Genomic DNA, 14,663 nt, shown 5'->3' with positions numbered 1-14,663 from the left:
TTGATCCCCATATACTCTAATAATAGAGAAAACTGGATGTCCTTCATAGAATCCTAATATGTTTGCCTTAGTTTCTTCATTTAAAACATAATGATTCCGGCATACCTATTTAGAATTTAATACGTTACCGTTTTCTGCAAATTTCTTTGCCAGCCTTGGAAATATCTGCTTTGAAGGAGCTCGGCACTCTGGATAAAATCTAATATACTGACGACGAATTGCGGTTGCACTTTTATTATTCAGAAAGTATACTCGAATGATATCACTACTTTCACGAATGTGAAATTCGCGAAAAATAATTTAAAAAATAATGACTTGGACAATATTTCAACCATCAACGTTTTCAAATATGTCAAGCACAAACATATTTGTATTTATCAGTCGGGGAACTCGGGAAATTTCCTATTTTTGCCGATTTGTCAAAAACGAGTGTACTAAAATATAAAGTGCGTTACATCAATGTAATCGGAATAAGGTATTCTATTAAACACATATACGTATAACATACATTTAAGAAAATATGATGTAGGCTTGTATATCAGAAAATTGATAGTGTTTTGTTTTATACGTCACTTGCAAAAAAAACTCAGCTACTAGCCCTGCATTTTGTTTTTTTGTTTACCTTGATATCTCTAAAAACAGACAATTAAAATGTTATCAAGATAAACTGAACGTACTGCACAAGTAAATAAAAGCTCATATACAAGTAAGAATAATATGAAAATACATAAATTGTAATAAATATCATGTTTTTAAAAATGACTATTTACAATACAACTTCAAGCTTTAGTCACCATGTTCCGAGTATTCAGACGAACAACAATCGTTGGAGTCGCGAGAAATAAAAAATGGCCGTGTTTTCAAGCTTTTCGGATTTTTTCTTCTATTTCAATCACATTTTAAACGCATTTTCACGGTCCACTGTCTCAAGGTTTCAACGTTCCTTTTTTCTGTTAAAAGCTATTTTTGGTTTTGACTTTTTTGGTAACGAAAATTCATTTTCTCCAATTTTTTTCAACAATTTCTCCATAGGTGGAATAAAATCTTCCTTATTCCTTTCATTCAGATATTATTTTGTCAAAGGTATTTATACCTTTTTTTAAGTGAAACGAGTGTATTATTTTTTTATACTGATTTATTACCCGTATGGCCTGCATATTGTTGACTGTGAACAGCTTTGAACATTGAGAATAATTACTTCCTCATTTTTAGAAAATTATGATTTAAATCACAGAAACATAAAGGTCGAACAATCATCATAGCCACAATGCTACGCCTATGGAGTACTAAGTTTTACTCTGTCGCAGTGTAGTTAAGTGGAGAGTTTATAAAAACCTCGGTTTCTTTATTTATTGCTATTGGAAATTACTAACAGGATCATTCGTCCATAAATATTAGTTAAATTGTTCAATGGTCACGGCGTTTACTGTTTCTGCGTCAGTTTGATTTTTTTTCTCGGTTAGTTATAAAACGATAAAAAAAAAGATTAATAAATAAAATATATTGAAGAACAACAAATGCGGGCATAAGCTCCAACGTTAAATCTATAGCAAAATAGCAATTTACGTAACAAGTTCCGCAACTTTTACTATATAGGTAGGTAATTTCCAGGACGACCAGTAAAACACTGCAAGCACAAATATTTAGGCTTATTTCATTCGTTACGGTTGACACCAATACGTTTACTTGTTGATTAGGAAACAGTAAGGGTGTGCAGTAAGCAAAAGCTGGTAAGTGCAACCCGACCAGGCAGAGCAGTTGTACAGTTACGTCATGTATAGTGATGTAATCAAAAATGACATACGGAATGTCTTGACTTGCCTTTTGATGCGGATTTCAAAACTGACAAACAAAATTTTTCTGTCAATTTACGACATCCAGTAATGAACTGCACAATTGGGCAAATTGGTTAGTTTGAAACTTTTTTTTTACGAAGTACCTCAGAGAGAAAATTAAATAAAAAAAGTTTCAAAGGCATCAAGTTCCGGACAAAGAAAATTATATCCATAAGTAAGAAAGAAATATAGGGGATGCGAGGTGATCTTAAGAAAATAAATACGAGTGAAACCAACTAAATAATTCATTAAAATCACCACTTTAAGAAATACCTTACTACAACCATTTAAGAAATTTACAAACTGGGTATATTAATATATGTATTGATATATATTAATAAAACTTTGAATAGTATTAAAACTAACGCTCATGGCTCAGACAATATTGATATAAAAATCATTCTTTTGACTGTTACATATTTAGTCGATCATAATATCACTTTCCCTGTTAACAAGTGACAAAGTGTCCAAGGGACATTAACGATTTTAGACCAAACAGTTTGTTGCCAAATATCTCAAAGGTTTTTGAAAAAATTGCAGCTAACTTCGTCGGTTCCTATTCAATAACAAAAATTCTGCTAGACACTCAATCAGGTTCTCGGCCTCTTCATAGCACTGCCTGGCTTCATGTTACTGATGATTTATTGAGAGCAGCTGATTTTAAATTAAACTCTTCGACTACAGTAAAGCGTTCGACAGCTTGGATCATTTCCTTCTCTTAGGTAAACTGAAATAGTTCGGGATAAAACCTACTGCTCTTTCATTTTTTAAAAATTTTCTTTGTTAGAAATACCAAAGAGTAGTTATAGGAAATTCTCAATCAGATGCTATTGCTTTGTAAAAGGGCCGACTTCTCTACTTTTCTTAAGTTTTGTAAATATCATCAATTCACCGATGATACTCAGTTATCTCTTGTTGCTAGTGAAGCTTTAAATGCTGCTACTAAAAGAAGTTTGGATATAAAAATAATGTCGTAGGTGTCTGCGGCTCATAATCTCTTATTGAATACTATCAAAAAGGGAAGAAATTGTAAGAAACGCCTCTTTTAAGATTACGCTAAATAATCAGAAAAGATCAGATTATTTCTCCTTCGCAAGGGTGTTAACCTTTAGAATTATAGTTTGGTTACTTGCGGTTTTCTAAGCATGTTGGTTCGGTGTTACAAAAATCCTTCTATAAGTTAGGGACAATGTGTATTCATAAACATCTCAGTAAAGAAGTCAAACATAAACTCTGTGATATGTCATCTACTATAGTAAATTGAGATGAGGAGAGACTCCAATGACTTCAGAATGCTTATATTCGAGTGTGTGAGTGTTGAGTGGTGTTAATATTTTTACATGACAATTGTTGCGACAACAATTTATAAACTACCTGCTGCTAAATATACCGAAAAATGACAATAAAACCTTAATTAATGTTGTGGGAATTTAAGTTCAATAAAGGAGGGGTATTTAAATCTAATTGATCGTTAGGCAATACATTTGAACGTCTTATTTTGTTAATTTCATACTTTTTGTGGCTCTATGTAAAATGTCAAAAATGTGTTTTTCTCTGTTTAAGTGTGTAGCATAATTCGAATCTAGACTATTGTACTTAAACACATTTTAATGTTCGTTAATGCGTTTCTTGAAGGGTCTACCTGTTTGTCCAATATAAATTTTAGGACAAGATTCGCTTTTCAACCTGTAAACACCTGACTTTTGAAATTTTGGACATTTCGTTTTATTGTTTTTTAAAAATTTGAAATGCGGATCTTGTCCTAAAATTTATATTGGGCAAACAGGTAGATCCTTCAGAAACGTATTAACGAACATAAAAGAGCGTTGAGAAACAATAATCTAGATTCTAATTATGTTACACACTTAGAGACAGAAAAACACATTTTTGACGAAAATTTTAATATTTTACGTACAACCACAAAAAGTGGAAAATTAAATTTATTGGAGGCCATGGAGATTAACAAAATGAAACATCCAAATGTATTGCTTAACGAGATTTAAATCCCTGTCCTTTATTGAACTTAAATTCTCACAACCACATTAATTAAAGTTTTATGGTCATTTTTCTGTATATATAGTAACAGGTAGTTTGTAAATATTACATTTGATAAAGACACGGTGTTGTCGAAACAATTGTCATGTAAAAAAATATGTAATTTTGTGAAAATCTGAACTTTAGTTCTTATTTTGATAAATGGATTTTCATCAAGTAAAAGCCAAAAAAAAAGCAATTAATAAAAAGATTCCCCTAAAATGTTTTACCGGACTAAGGTGTCATTTTCATGTAAATTTTCTGATCTAACTCTATTGACTCAGTAAATGTCAGTTTGCGAACGTCTGATGTTATTTTAACGTGCCCTATTCACGCAGTTTTTGGCCACCCTGTACGTACCGACAAATGGTCCAACTTATCGTATGCGATTTGCTTTACAAACGCGAGTATGTATCCAAATATTATTTCGCCAGTGTGTTGAAATTCGCCACAATTTCTCTGACGTAATGAATGTAAACCTCTAATGATAAGTAAATATTTAAATATCGACTTAACCGGATCATTTATTTTGTTTCAGTGGTTGCGATGTTTTTAAAGATATTTGGATCGCTCGTTTGGCAATAACATTTCCACAGTGCACGAGTTTTTTTTTTTTGCTTTCCGCTGACAATAATTTGGCTTGTTTAATTTTAAACAACAAAACCAAATCGAGATTGAATACACAAATAATGCAATTTGGATCGCATTCGAAACGAAAACTTCATTAACTACCATATTGAATTGCACAGTTTGCGATGTTTGTTCAGCCGATAGTGATACCAACATCCAAAAAAACTCGTTAACTTTCAAAGCACGAAAGCTCGTTCGGTAAATGCCTCATTAGCGTCCCGTAAAGGTTACTGAACGACTTAAAGTTGACAAAGGGGGGGACATTGTTGAAAAAAAAATCGTTCCATAGTATACGGTAATTTTCTTAAAAGAAACTTATTTTCTGTCAAGCGCAAATAAAAGGGTTCAAACGTCAACTACCGTTCTCGCTTTATTCATAATTTTTTTTAAAAATTACTTTGCAAATCGCAGAATCACCAACAAGTAAATTGTCTAAGATGACAATTGACAATAATGTCAAATCATAGTATGGTCATTATCAGCATTTATAACATGTGATGTTACGGCTCAAGAAAAAAAAAACTGACTGGTAAAAGCATGAACAATGCCACAAAAAGAGTTTTTGTTAAGGTTGGTTTTAATAGATCTGGTCAAGACTTTTAACACGGGTGATGACAAAAATAGATCACAGTCTTTATTGACTCTTGAATTATAATGTAAATTGTAATTCCGCATCCTCCAATGATCTTTCATCTGAATATTAGGTCTCTGACTAAATAAAGTGTAGAGGGAAAAGTAATGTCATATGTAAATGACCCAGTGATTATTTTCAAATGACAGGAGACGAAAATAAATACACAGAATGGCGACTTGGTGGAAATATGGCTTGTTAGACTATCACTAATTTTTATTTTAATATTTTTACTTCAAAATCAGAAGTCGAACGTGTTTTTCATACATCAAAGTTGGCAATATAACTGTTTTTTTTTTGGTATTTAAATGTTTGTCAGTTCTGACTGGCACGTCAGACCTCAGTTAGTTCTTCTTCTTATTCTTCTTCTTTTCACATATCCCGTCGGGCCTCAGTTAGTGAACGTATTCGTGCTGTTTTGGATAAAAAATTTATAGTACGCAATGCGTCCCGTTCTTCTATAGTATATTATATGTTAATATTTACATCTGTCTGTGTAAATGTCGTTTAATAACAACGTCAAAAACCTACGTACGTCGACGGTTGATTTAATGGATATACGAAGGAGATACCATAAGGCGGGATACAAAAACATAGTGATAACAATATTAATTGATTATCAACGTTTATCGCCAAGCTCTGTACGAATAAAAGCGGTGCCGCAAACTTTGAACTTTTTTAATTTAGATATGCAACACTACCGACCTGTTCGCTTTATTTGTTGGTACACATATCCCAGCATCTCTTTTAACGGACGGATGTAACGGTTTGCGGAGAACTTTGGAGAGTTGTTCATTTGAATTTTCTTTAGTTTTTGCTATAATTCGATTCGTTAACTGCAGTGTTTAGGATGAAACTGAGTGATAGTTAGATTTTCTAAAATATTTATCTCTCCCAATAATAACATATACTTTATTTTGAATGGAATACTACATATTTTTTACCTGCGTTCTTCGGAGTATTTTTTGTTAATCCATAGCTATTTACAGCGGTTTTTATAATTTTAGTTAATTTCTTTTTTTCCCAAATATGACACCACAGAAAACTTTACTTAAGACTATATAAAACTGGTTTGGTTAGCTTCCAATTTTTATAATTCTTTCTATTTTATCGGAAAAAATACTACTATTCTATATTTTTTTAAAGGAAATTTAATTACCTTTTAGAATTTTAAATAATATGCAGATGTTTTCATCAAAAAAAAAATTATTATTGATTTTTGTGTGACTTCGGATCATTAGTTTCAAATAAATTTGTATACTATAGAATAAAGTTTTCTAGATAAACATAATATGTAGATATCTTACAAATTGCAACCAAAATTTCAAATATTAAATATAGCACAGCAAAAATAATTAGAAGCGGTGAATCTAAAAATTTAATAAATTATAGGTTAAACTTCTAACTTTTTATCAGTAGATAATATTATTTTAAGACAAGTTAATTGCCATATTAGGAAAAGATTTATAATTTTTTTTTTCAAATTTGACTGCCCTCGTCTAAACCACTTTAATTCCAGTGGCGTAGTCAAAAATGAAACAATAAAAAATTTTATCGTTTGAATTAAAATTAATTAATTATATTATTCTTCATTCTTGAAAAATGCAACTGATTTCCCTACCAAAAAAAAATTAAAGCCATGGACTTCACTCACCCAATTATTTCTGGTGCTCAAAAATTCAAAACGGTCGTAAGATTTCAGGGACCGAGATACAAGAGACCCCACGAAATTTCGAGTTCGAAAGTTCGACGGAACTTTTGCGAAACGATCGCGATATCACCCCGGAATTAACTGACGAGTCCCGGCTTCTCCAGGCGTCGCGACGGCGGCCGATTCGCAACTGTTTTTCGAAGCACTTGCGGAGTGTTTCTATAGACCGGAGTGCCGGAGGGTGGCGATTCGCATCCCAACGTAGTCCGTCCTCCATCCCGCCAAAGCTGCTTCCGTAATATGAAATATCGAAATCTACAGCAGGGACACAATATTTAGGTGACCAACTATTTTTTGTTTGTTTGCAAGTATTTGCAAGTATTTGAAAGATGAAAAAAAAGAAGAAAAAACGATAAAAGCTTTATTTTCGTTTAAAAACATATTTTACTTCGGAGTGTTTTTTTTTGCTAACTGAGGATGTTCGTCGAATAAACAACTTTCATTTTATATATTAAATTTGACTGTTGAGCCGGCAGATAATGTTTTTACAAATTTAAAATCTTAATTTGAGTACCTTTCTTAATTTCGAAATACCTTACTAAAATTGGATAAAGTTTTATATGATACAGAATTCAGTTTTTCTGATGGCATTTTGCTGCAGCATTTTTCGTCGCAATTGTTTTGTTAGTAATTTAGTCGCGCAGTCTGTGCTGTGTGTGAAAAGCGAAAGTACCCTCCATAACTGCCAATTGTTTTTCATTAGTTAAAAAAGTATTCCCTTAAAAAAATGTCAGTTTGGATGTTGAATTGCTGTGTCATGACACGTTTTATGTACTTTAATTTCAATGTGTGCCATTATTGCACTACGTCCAGGAATTCCATATTGCAGATTGTGCATTTAACAAAGCAGTGATCGTTTCAATTTTTAGCAACAATGAATTTAAAATCTTTTTTAAATTTTGGTTTAAACGATTTTTCCTTCTTTTGTCATCGCTCATATTTGAATTAATAATCTAAAAATTATATTTTTAATATCATTTTTATGAGCATGCCGTATATACTGCACATCAAAGCTCTGCCTGAGGATTACGTACACAAATATTGGAGACATAGATATATCCATCTCTTTTCACAAATGTAATTTTGACGTTCGTAGAAAAAAAGGTCTCTATTATCTACCTCTCCAGGTACATAATACGGCCTCTTAATTGTGGCGGAAAGGGCAGCCATATGGGCGCGCGAAATTCAAATCACTATTAAACTAAATTTACATATTTAATTTAATTAATAAAATTGAAATAATAATCTAATAAAATACAAATAAGTATAAAATTATACAAATGTTTTGGTTAATTGAAATAAAATAATATAAAAAACTATTTTAAAAATTCAAATGAGTATAAAATTATACAAATGAGTACTTTCAGAGTACAGAATTTACACTTTTAACTTTACGAAAAATTCTAGGTATCTCTTTTTTTTGCTGTTTTAATTTTTCAAAGATTACTTTAACACTATTTACATCTCCTCTGAAATTCACACACTGATACACTTTTGAAATATATTCTGTAGCACCAAGAACTCATTTTTCTTTCTTCCTTTATTTGACACTACCGTTAAGCAGTTCAATAATTTATATACAAAATTTCCATATATGTCCCCGTTACCACCATAATTCAATTAAGCTTTTTGTTTTATTTATTTTGGTTGGTTATCAGATAATTTTAGTATACTTACTCGTTAGCCCTAAATTCTTCGTTCATTTTTAAACAATGTAGGAATGGTTTGACATGAGTATCAAGATTTAAATATTAATTTGCATTTTCCATTTTGCCATTTTCAAGGCGACTTAAAACATAAGCGAGCTTACCCATATTAATAATTTATGAGAGAAATCTTTATTACCTGGATTTTTCAAACTATGAATAATCTTTATTTACTCAAATCCCAGAAATGGTTGCCGATAGGGACATGTATGAAGATGTTGTACATAAATTATTGCTAATGTCAAATACGCAGAGTTGCATTTTTAATCAAATACGGTTTTTTACTTACCATCATAATCTCAGTCGTAAACATTAGCTAGCCACTGTAAAATTTTTAAAATGGCTAGCTCAAATACGCATAATGATATTCAATTTTAATAAAGAGGTATTATTCTTCAAAAAAGAATGAGAAAGTGAAAGCCATAGATCTCACAAAATTAACAAAATTTCTGCAGAAAATCTACTAATATACATGGCGTTCTATTTTTGATTTTGCAATGCGTGGCCACATACAAAATTTGAAAAAAAAATCTATTGAGTTCTCCAGAACTTTGAATAAGACACTCAACCTGAATGACCCTTTGTTCCTAGAATAAAATGAAGATTAAATTGAACTAAAAACACAGAGTGCTTTGTCAAGTATTTTTAAGGTCTTCGAGATACAGGGTGCCAAACTTTTATTTTTGTTTTTTCTTCAAAATCTGGTAAATAATATCAATTTCTGGACCACAATTAATGCTTGGAAGCTCTTTGATAAGAAACATAGAAAATTAAATAAAAACATTGAATTATAATTATTAATTTTAATTAGCTCTTATATTGGGCGCACTTATACGTCTTTCCTCATTTGCAAATACGCGTGACTTCTTGTACCTCTCTGTATTATATTGTGGGTAGGTGATAACAATTCTTAACATAATTTTTGCAAGAGAAGGTTCCTATCATTAGAAGAAGTTAGGAACTACCGTTCTCAAAATATGTTAGTTTAAAATAATCGATGAATGTATTTTAAAGCAGCGAAACAATTCAAATAAAGAAAAAGTAGGCTTATAAGTTAACCGTACGTCAAAATTGTACTCTAAAATTGTCTATTAGCAAATTCATGCATAAGCTCTCAAATTTCAAGTCAAATTTAAGCATAAGAAAAAAAATTCAAATTAAAATTGGCAACCAAAACCAAATTTTATTTCAAGATTTTTTGGCGTTAGCAAAAAATGGACGAATTTCACCCTCTATGAAAGAGTCTTTATCACAATACATTTCGTGTTTTCTCGGTTGAATTTCTAGCAGAAGGCATTGAAATTGGTTTAAAAGGTTCGGGACTCTACATACCGATAAAAATTAAACAATTGCTTTTGCTATTCGAAACACTAAAAGCGGCAAAAATATTTCGCTACAAGTTTATTTTTTAGAAAAAATATTTCTAAAATTCCCTTAAATCCGAAAAGCCGATTAGCTAACCATCCTAAAACACTTTTATTTTCTAAGGATCAGGCCCAAAATTATCGGGTGATAGTTTGGGCAATGGGGTTAATATATTCAAAAAATTGATCCAATTAGTAGAAACGATGTCATCCCAAACCTCGGGTTAACGAGAGGTTTAATGGGGATTTCGACTTGGTGGTTTTATCAATTCAAATATGGCACGCATTAGCAAATTGTTGAAAATCTGGTCTCCAGTGTCTCGGCATGCGGTGTCCACGAGCTGGATTTGATGACACGTTATTATTATTATTATTATTATTATTATTATTATTATTATTATTTGTATTATTACAGTTTGGTGAGTATAAAATTTTCACTATGGAAAATACTTATAATGAAGTTGTTATTATTATTATTACATTATTGGAATGTTTTTATGCACTTTATGAAATAAAACAAAAATCATATTAAACTTTAAGGTTGTTATCAAGCGTCTATGGAAAAATTGTTTGATATGTTGTATTCTCCATAATCGTATACTCAGTATGGCACTATTTTTATCAATGGACCAGCCATAAAAAATTATTACAAACACTACATTCCCCATAACCCCAAATTCTTTTTTTAATATTATTTAATGGTTAATATTTTAGCGCTATTTTAATCTGACATAGTTTTTGTTTAAATTTGGTTAGTGCCTACTCTGATTACCTAAAATCTATTGCAAAAAATGTGAGTTTTTCATTTATATCTTAACACACTCCCACCGAGTTTGCTAAAGCAAACAAATAGTCTTTTTCCCTATTACCTTCCAGACGTAACAATAAATACTAATGAACACCGAAAAAACTCAACAACTTCATTTTTAAAAAAAATAAAACCTTATATATTTTTATCTAATATGAAAGTCTTCTTTAGACCGTTTTTTTAATTTATTATTCAAAAATATTATTAAATAATCACCTTACCTTTATAAGTTTATAAAAATGTATAGAATTTTTTTTAAATAAGAAATAAACATCATTATGAACTATTTCCTAAACATTTCCCAAATATTGGTGAATTATCAAAAACATCGAAAACAGTGAGACTTTGCATAAAAGTATACAGCGTGTCCCTGTGCTGGGAATATTTTGAACCGCCATCTACGCTTGTAAAACCTTTGTTTATGGGTCGATTTTGATTTTTTTGTTTATTGCCTTTCGTTTATGTTTATAAAAATTTATAGAATTTTTTTAAAATAAGAAATAAACATCATTAGTTTCTGTTCGATGAACTATTTCCTAAACATTTCCCAAATAATGGTTAATTAACAAAAATATCGAAAACAGTGAGATTTTGCATGAAAGTATACAGCGTGTCCCTGTGCTGGGAATATTCTGAACCGCCATCTACACTTGTAAATCTTTGTTTATGGGTTGATTTAGATTTTTTTTTATTGGATAGGTCTTTGAAAAATGCACTAATACCTTGTTTTGCTTATTGCGTGAACTTAAAGTCACGGCCAACTGAGAGTATTTAACAAAAGAAGAAGAAGAGAGAAGAACTATTAGCTGGATAGATCTTACTAAAGAGATACGAAACGGTTTTCAGTATCGGATCGACTAAAGTCACTTTTAGTACTTTTAGATAATTTCTCAAATTGAAATTAACAACAGAATCTTGTTCAGGATTACCTAAAAGTAACTAAACCAATTACGATTAAGTTGAAGCAATAACCAAACACACTATAGATGGCGATATCGCTTCAAAATCAACAAAAGGAAGGGTTTTCATTATCTATCTGCATTTCTAAGTTAGATTTCGATGCAATAAGAGGCGAAAAAGTAGATTCTGACTGGGATCTTATCGACATCGGCAACTATTTGACTCAGAAAGCTAATTTTACGTAGATATCTAATGGTTTATTATGGTTCTAGTTAGTATAAAGCCCGAAGACTAGTATTTCAAAGATATTGACACGAAAAGGTAACTGTTTGTATCAAAAAATGATAGTTTAAGCTGATATTTGCAGTTTTGATGCGGTTTTAGGTACGACGTGTGTCGGCAAAGCCGACTTTGACTGGAATCTGTTTGAAATGAGGAAGAAAAACCTGCTATCAAACCAAGGAAGTGAGTTTAATGCTGAGGTTTTATGAATGTTGATTTATTTTATTAATTCTCTAATGCCTGCTTTACCGTAGTCTACAGTTGAACTCTCCTAACAAGTGATACACGAGTGTTTAAATTCGTTCGTAAGTTTACATCCATTTTTCTCGGGGATGATTAATCCAAACTCCATTCCGCCCCAATGGCATTCTGAATTTCTATCCGAAACGCGACAGTCGTCGTGATATTTTTTGGGTAAAGCAATTAAAATAAAGTACACCATAAATCTACACTTCCGGGCGACAGCTCAGCAAAAAACCTGAGGTTGCCAGATAAATATGAATTATCGGGCAAGGTCTTGCGGGGTTGTGTGATTTACGCTGACGGAAAATTGAGTTCTGCAAACAAAAAAATTGTAAGAGCCTATCCCATGATTATCAGTACAAACAGATTGCAAGTCCAAGTAGTTTTACATCCACTTAATTTTTAGTTGCCCCTAGGTTTTTAAGAACCCGTATGCGCTTTCTTAAAAATATTATATAAACTAAAATAACATAATGCAGTTCAATCCCCGCCCAACTAATCCAACAAAATAATAACAAAATAAGCCACAGTTCAAAACAACGCAAAATAAAGTTCCCCATTTTCAAATATAAATTTACGAGTTTCATTTTTTAATCTACCTATATTATTCATCAGTCTTGTTTTTAATGGAAGGCTATTGTATAATGGAGGCCCCAAACATTGAAAATTATTTTTATAGAATTCACTTCTAGGCATCGGTACCTGTACCTGTCTATTCATTACAAGTTTTTTTGCAGTTTTTGCTTCCAAAATTTGTTAATTTAAATTTTCAACACATGTACTTTTAAAAGTAGGACGGTCAACAATAGTTTTTGAAAAAGCCATATAGTTAGTTTTAACCACATTAAGAGAGAGTCTGTTGCACTCTAATCATTCTTTTACCCTGTGAAGTTCGCCGGTTGCCTGGCCTCTCGCCCCATCCCAGCTATCACTGCTAAAGGGCAAAACAGTATCATCGGCGTTGAAGAGTGTCAGTCGCTGCGGTATGCCTATGTGTATAATTTCAGGTTCGCTTATTGCATCTCGAATTCTTGTTTTTTGCACCCCTACTTGTCAGGTAGATTTTATAAACCCTCAACACAGTGCCTCTAATTCCATTATGTCGAACGCCTTGACCAAGTCCAGAAACACAGCGATGGATTTATTGTTCTCATTGATCTCATCAGTCACATAAAACACTAGCTCCCGCATTGCATTGCTATGTCCCATGTAATTTTTAACCAATTTGGGATCACCCGCCTTAAATATTGGTGTAATAATCGACACTTTAAATTGGGTTGGCACGTCTCCAGTTACGAATATTAAATAATGTGTTTCATTGGTGCAATTATCAGATTATTAAACATCTTTGAAGTTGTTTTTTTAGTTTGTCTCGAGTTTTAATAGAGTTAATCAAGGTGTTAGTAATCCAATTCATTACGTTCTTTTATTTTAACTTCTGTTCCATATTGATTTAAGTAGGACTGAAAGTTTCTATAAAACGGTCTGTCGCAATCTGCGGATTCCCGTCCCCTAGGACTTTTTGCCAGTTTTCAGATTCTAATTTGAGGTTCATGATCTGTTATGTCATTGTTTATTACATAAGAGGTAAAATGAAGAGTTTCGACCTTCAACCTATTTTTAAGATCCAAACATGTCCCATTAGCTGGTCGAGTAACATGATTTATATAAGACTCGAATCCGGAACCAGGCAGTACGGCACGATATTGATTGACATTGTGATCATCCGTATTCAGCAAATCAATGTTAGTGTCGCCCACAAGAATGTCGACATCCCCATCCTTCCTACTTATGATGTAATTTTCCAAATCATCAACAAACAACCGAATAGAACCCTGTACTGATCTGTACATAGAACTAACTCCATATTTTATTTTATTAATTTCTAATCTTACTACTTACTACAATGTTGGATGACTTTATAAACACAAGCACTCCATCATTTCTATTATCTTGTCTCAAATTTTAATGCGTTTTGTAATGAGGAATGTTAAAATGTGAAACAGATTCAAACTGAAAACTGAAATGTCTCTAAAAACGTGAGTAACTATTCAACATATTTTCCATTTGCTTCAACACAATTGACACACTTCTTAATCATGCATTCTTGCTTTGGGTGACTACCACCACTTGTGATATTCTTTGTGCATTCACTACTCTTATGATAAAATCTCTGACATTTTAAATATCTTGTAACAGACAAGTTCTCTATGGCAATGTATCGCTCCCAAACATTATATATTAGCTTGCTAAACAAATTCGGAGAACACTCCACAAAAATTGTCGACCCTCTGTTTTCTGTCCTTTTTATATAGTTCACTTCCAGTCTATCCTCGTTATCTATAAACTTATTCTGTTTTTTTTATAGAATGTTCAATCTGATCAGCATTTAGATTTTCAGTGTAATTCAATATTTTGATCCGCGGGGGCCTTAGCTTAACTTCTTCCACTTCGTAGTTCTGAAGGATTTCATGGGCACTTTAGCTTTTCCATGTTTTCCTTTGATCTACATCTAATTG

General features: G+C 31.9%; 1 protein-coding gene across 1 annotated transcript in view; it reads right to left on the bottom strand.

Moving 5' to 3' along the window:
- LOC132703893 (neuropeptide F receptor) overlaps window positions 1-6,929 on the bottom strand; it is a 107,677-nt gene extending 100,748 nt beyond the window's left edge. The window contains exon 1 of the mRNA XM_060673409.1: window positions 6,785-6,929. The gene's annotated coding sequence lies outside the window, so the exon portion shown is untranslated. The remainder of the gene's footprint in view (window positions 1-6,784) is intronic.
- Window positions 6,930-14,663: the final 7,734 nt, after the last annotated feature.

This window comes from Cylas formicarius, unplaced genomic scaffold (genome assembly GCF_029955315.1).
Source record: "Cylas formicarius isolate icCylForm1 unplaced genomic scaffold, icCylForm1.1 PGA_scaffold_6__28_contigs__length_40554024, whole genome shotgun sequence".
Lineage (NCBI taxonomy): Eukaryota > Metazoa > Arthropoda > Insecta > Coleoptera > Brentidae > Cylas > Cylas formicarius.
This window is presented reverse-complemented; position numbering and strand designations above follow the sequence as displayed.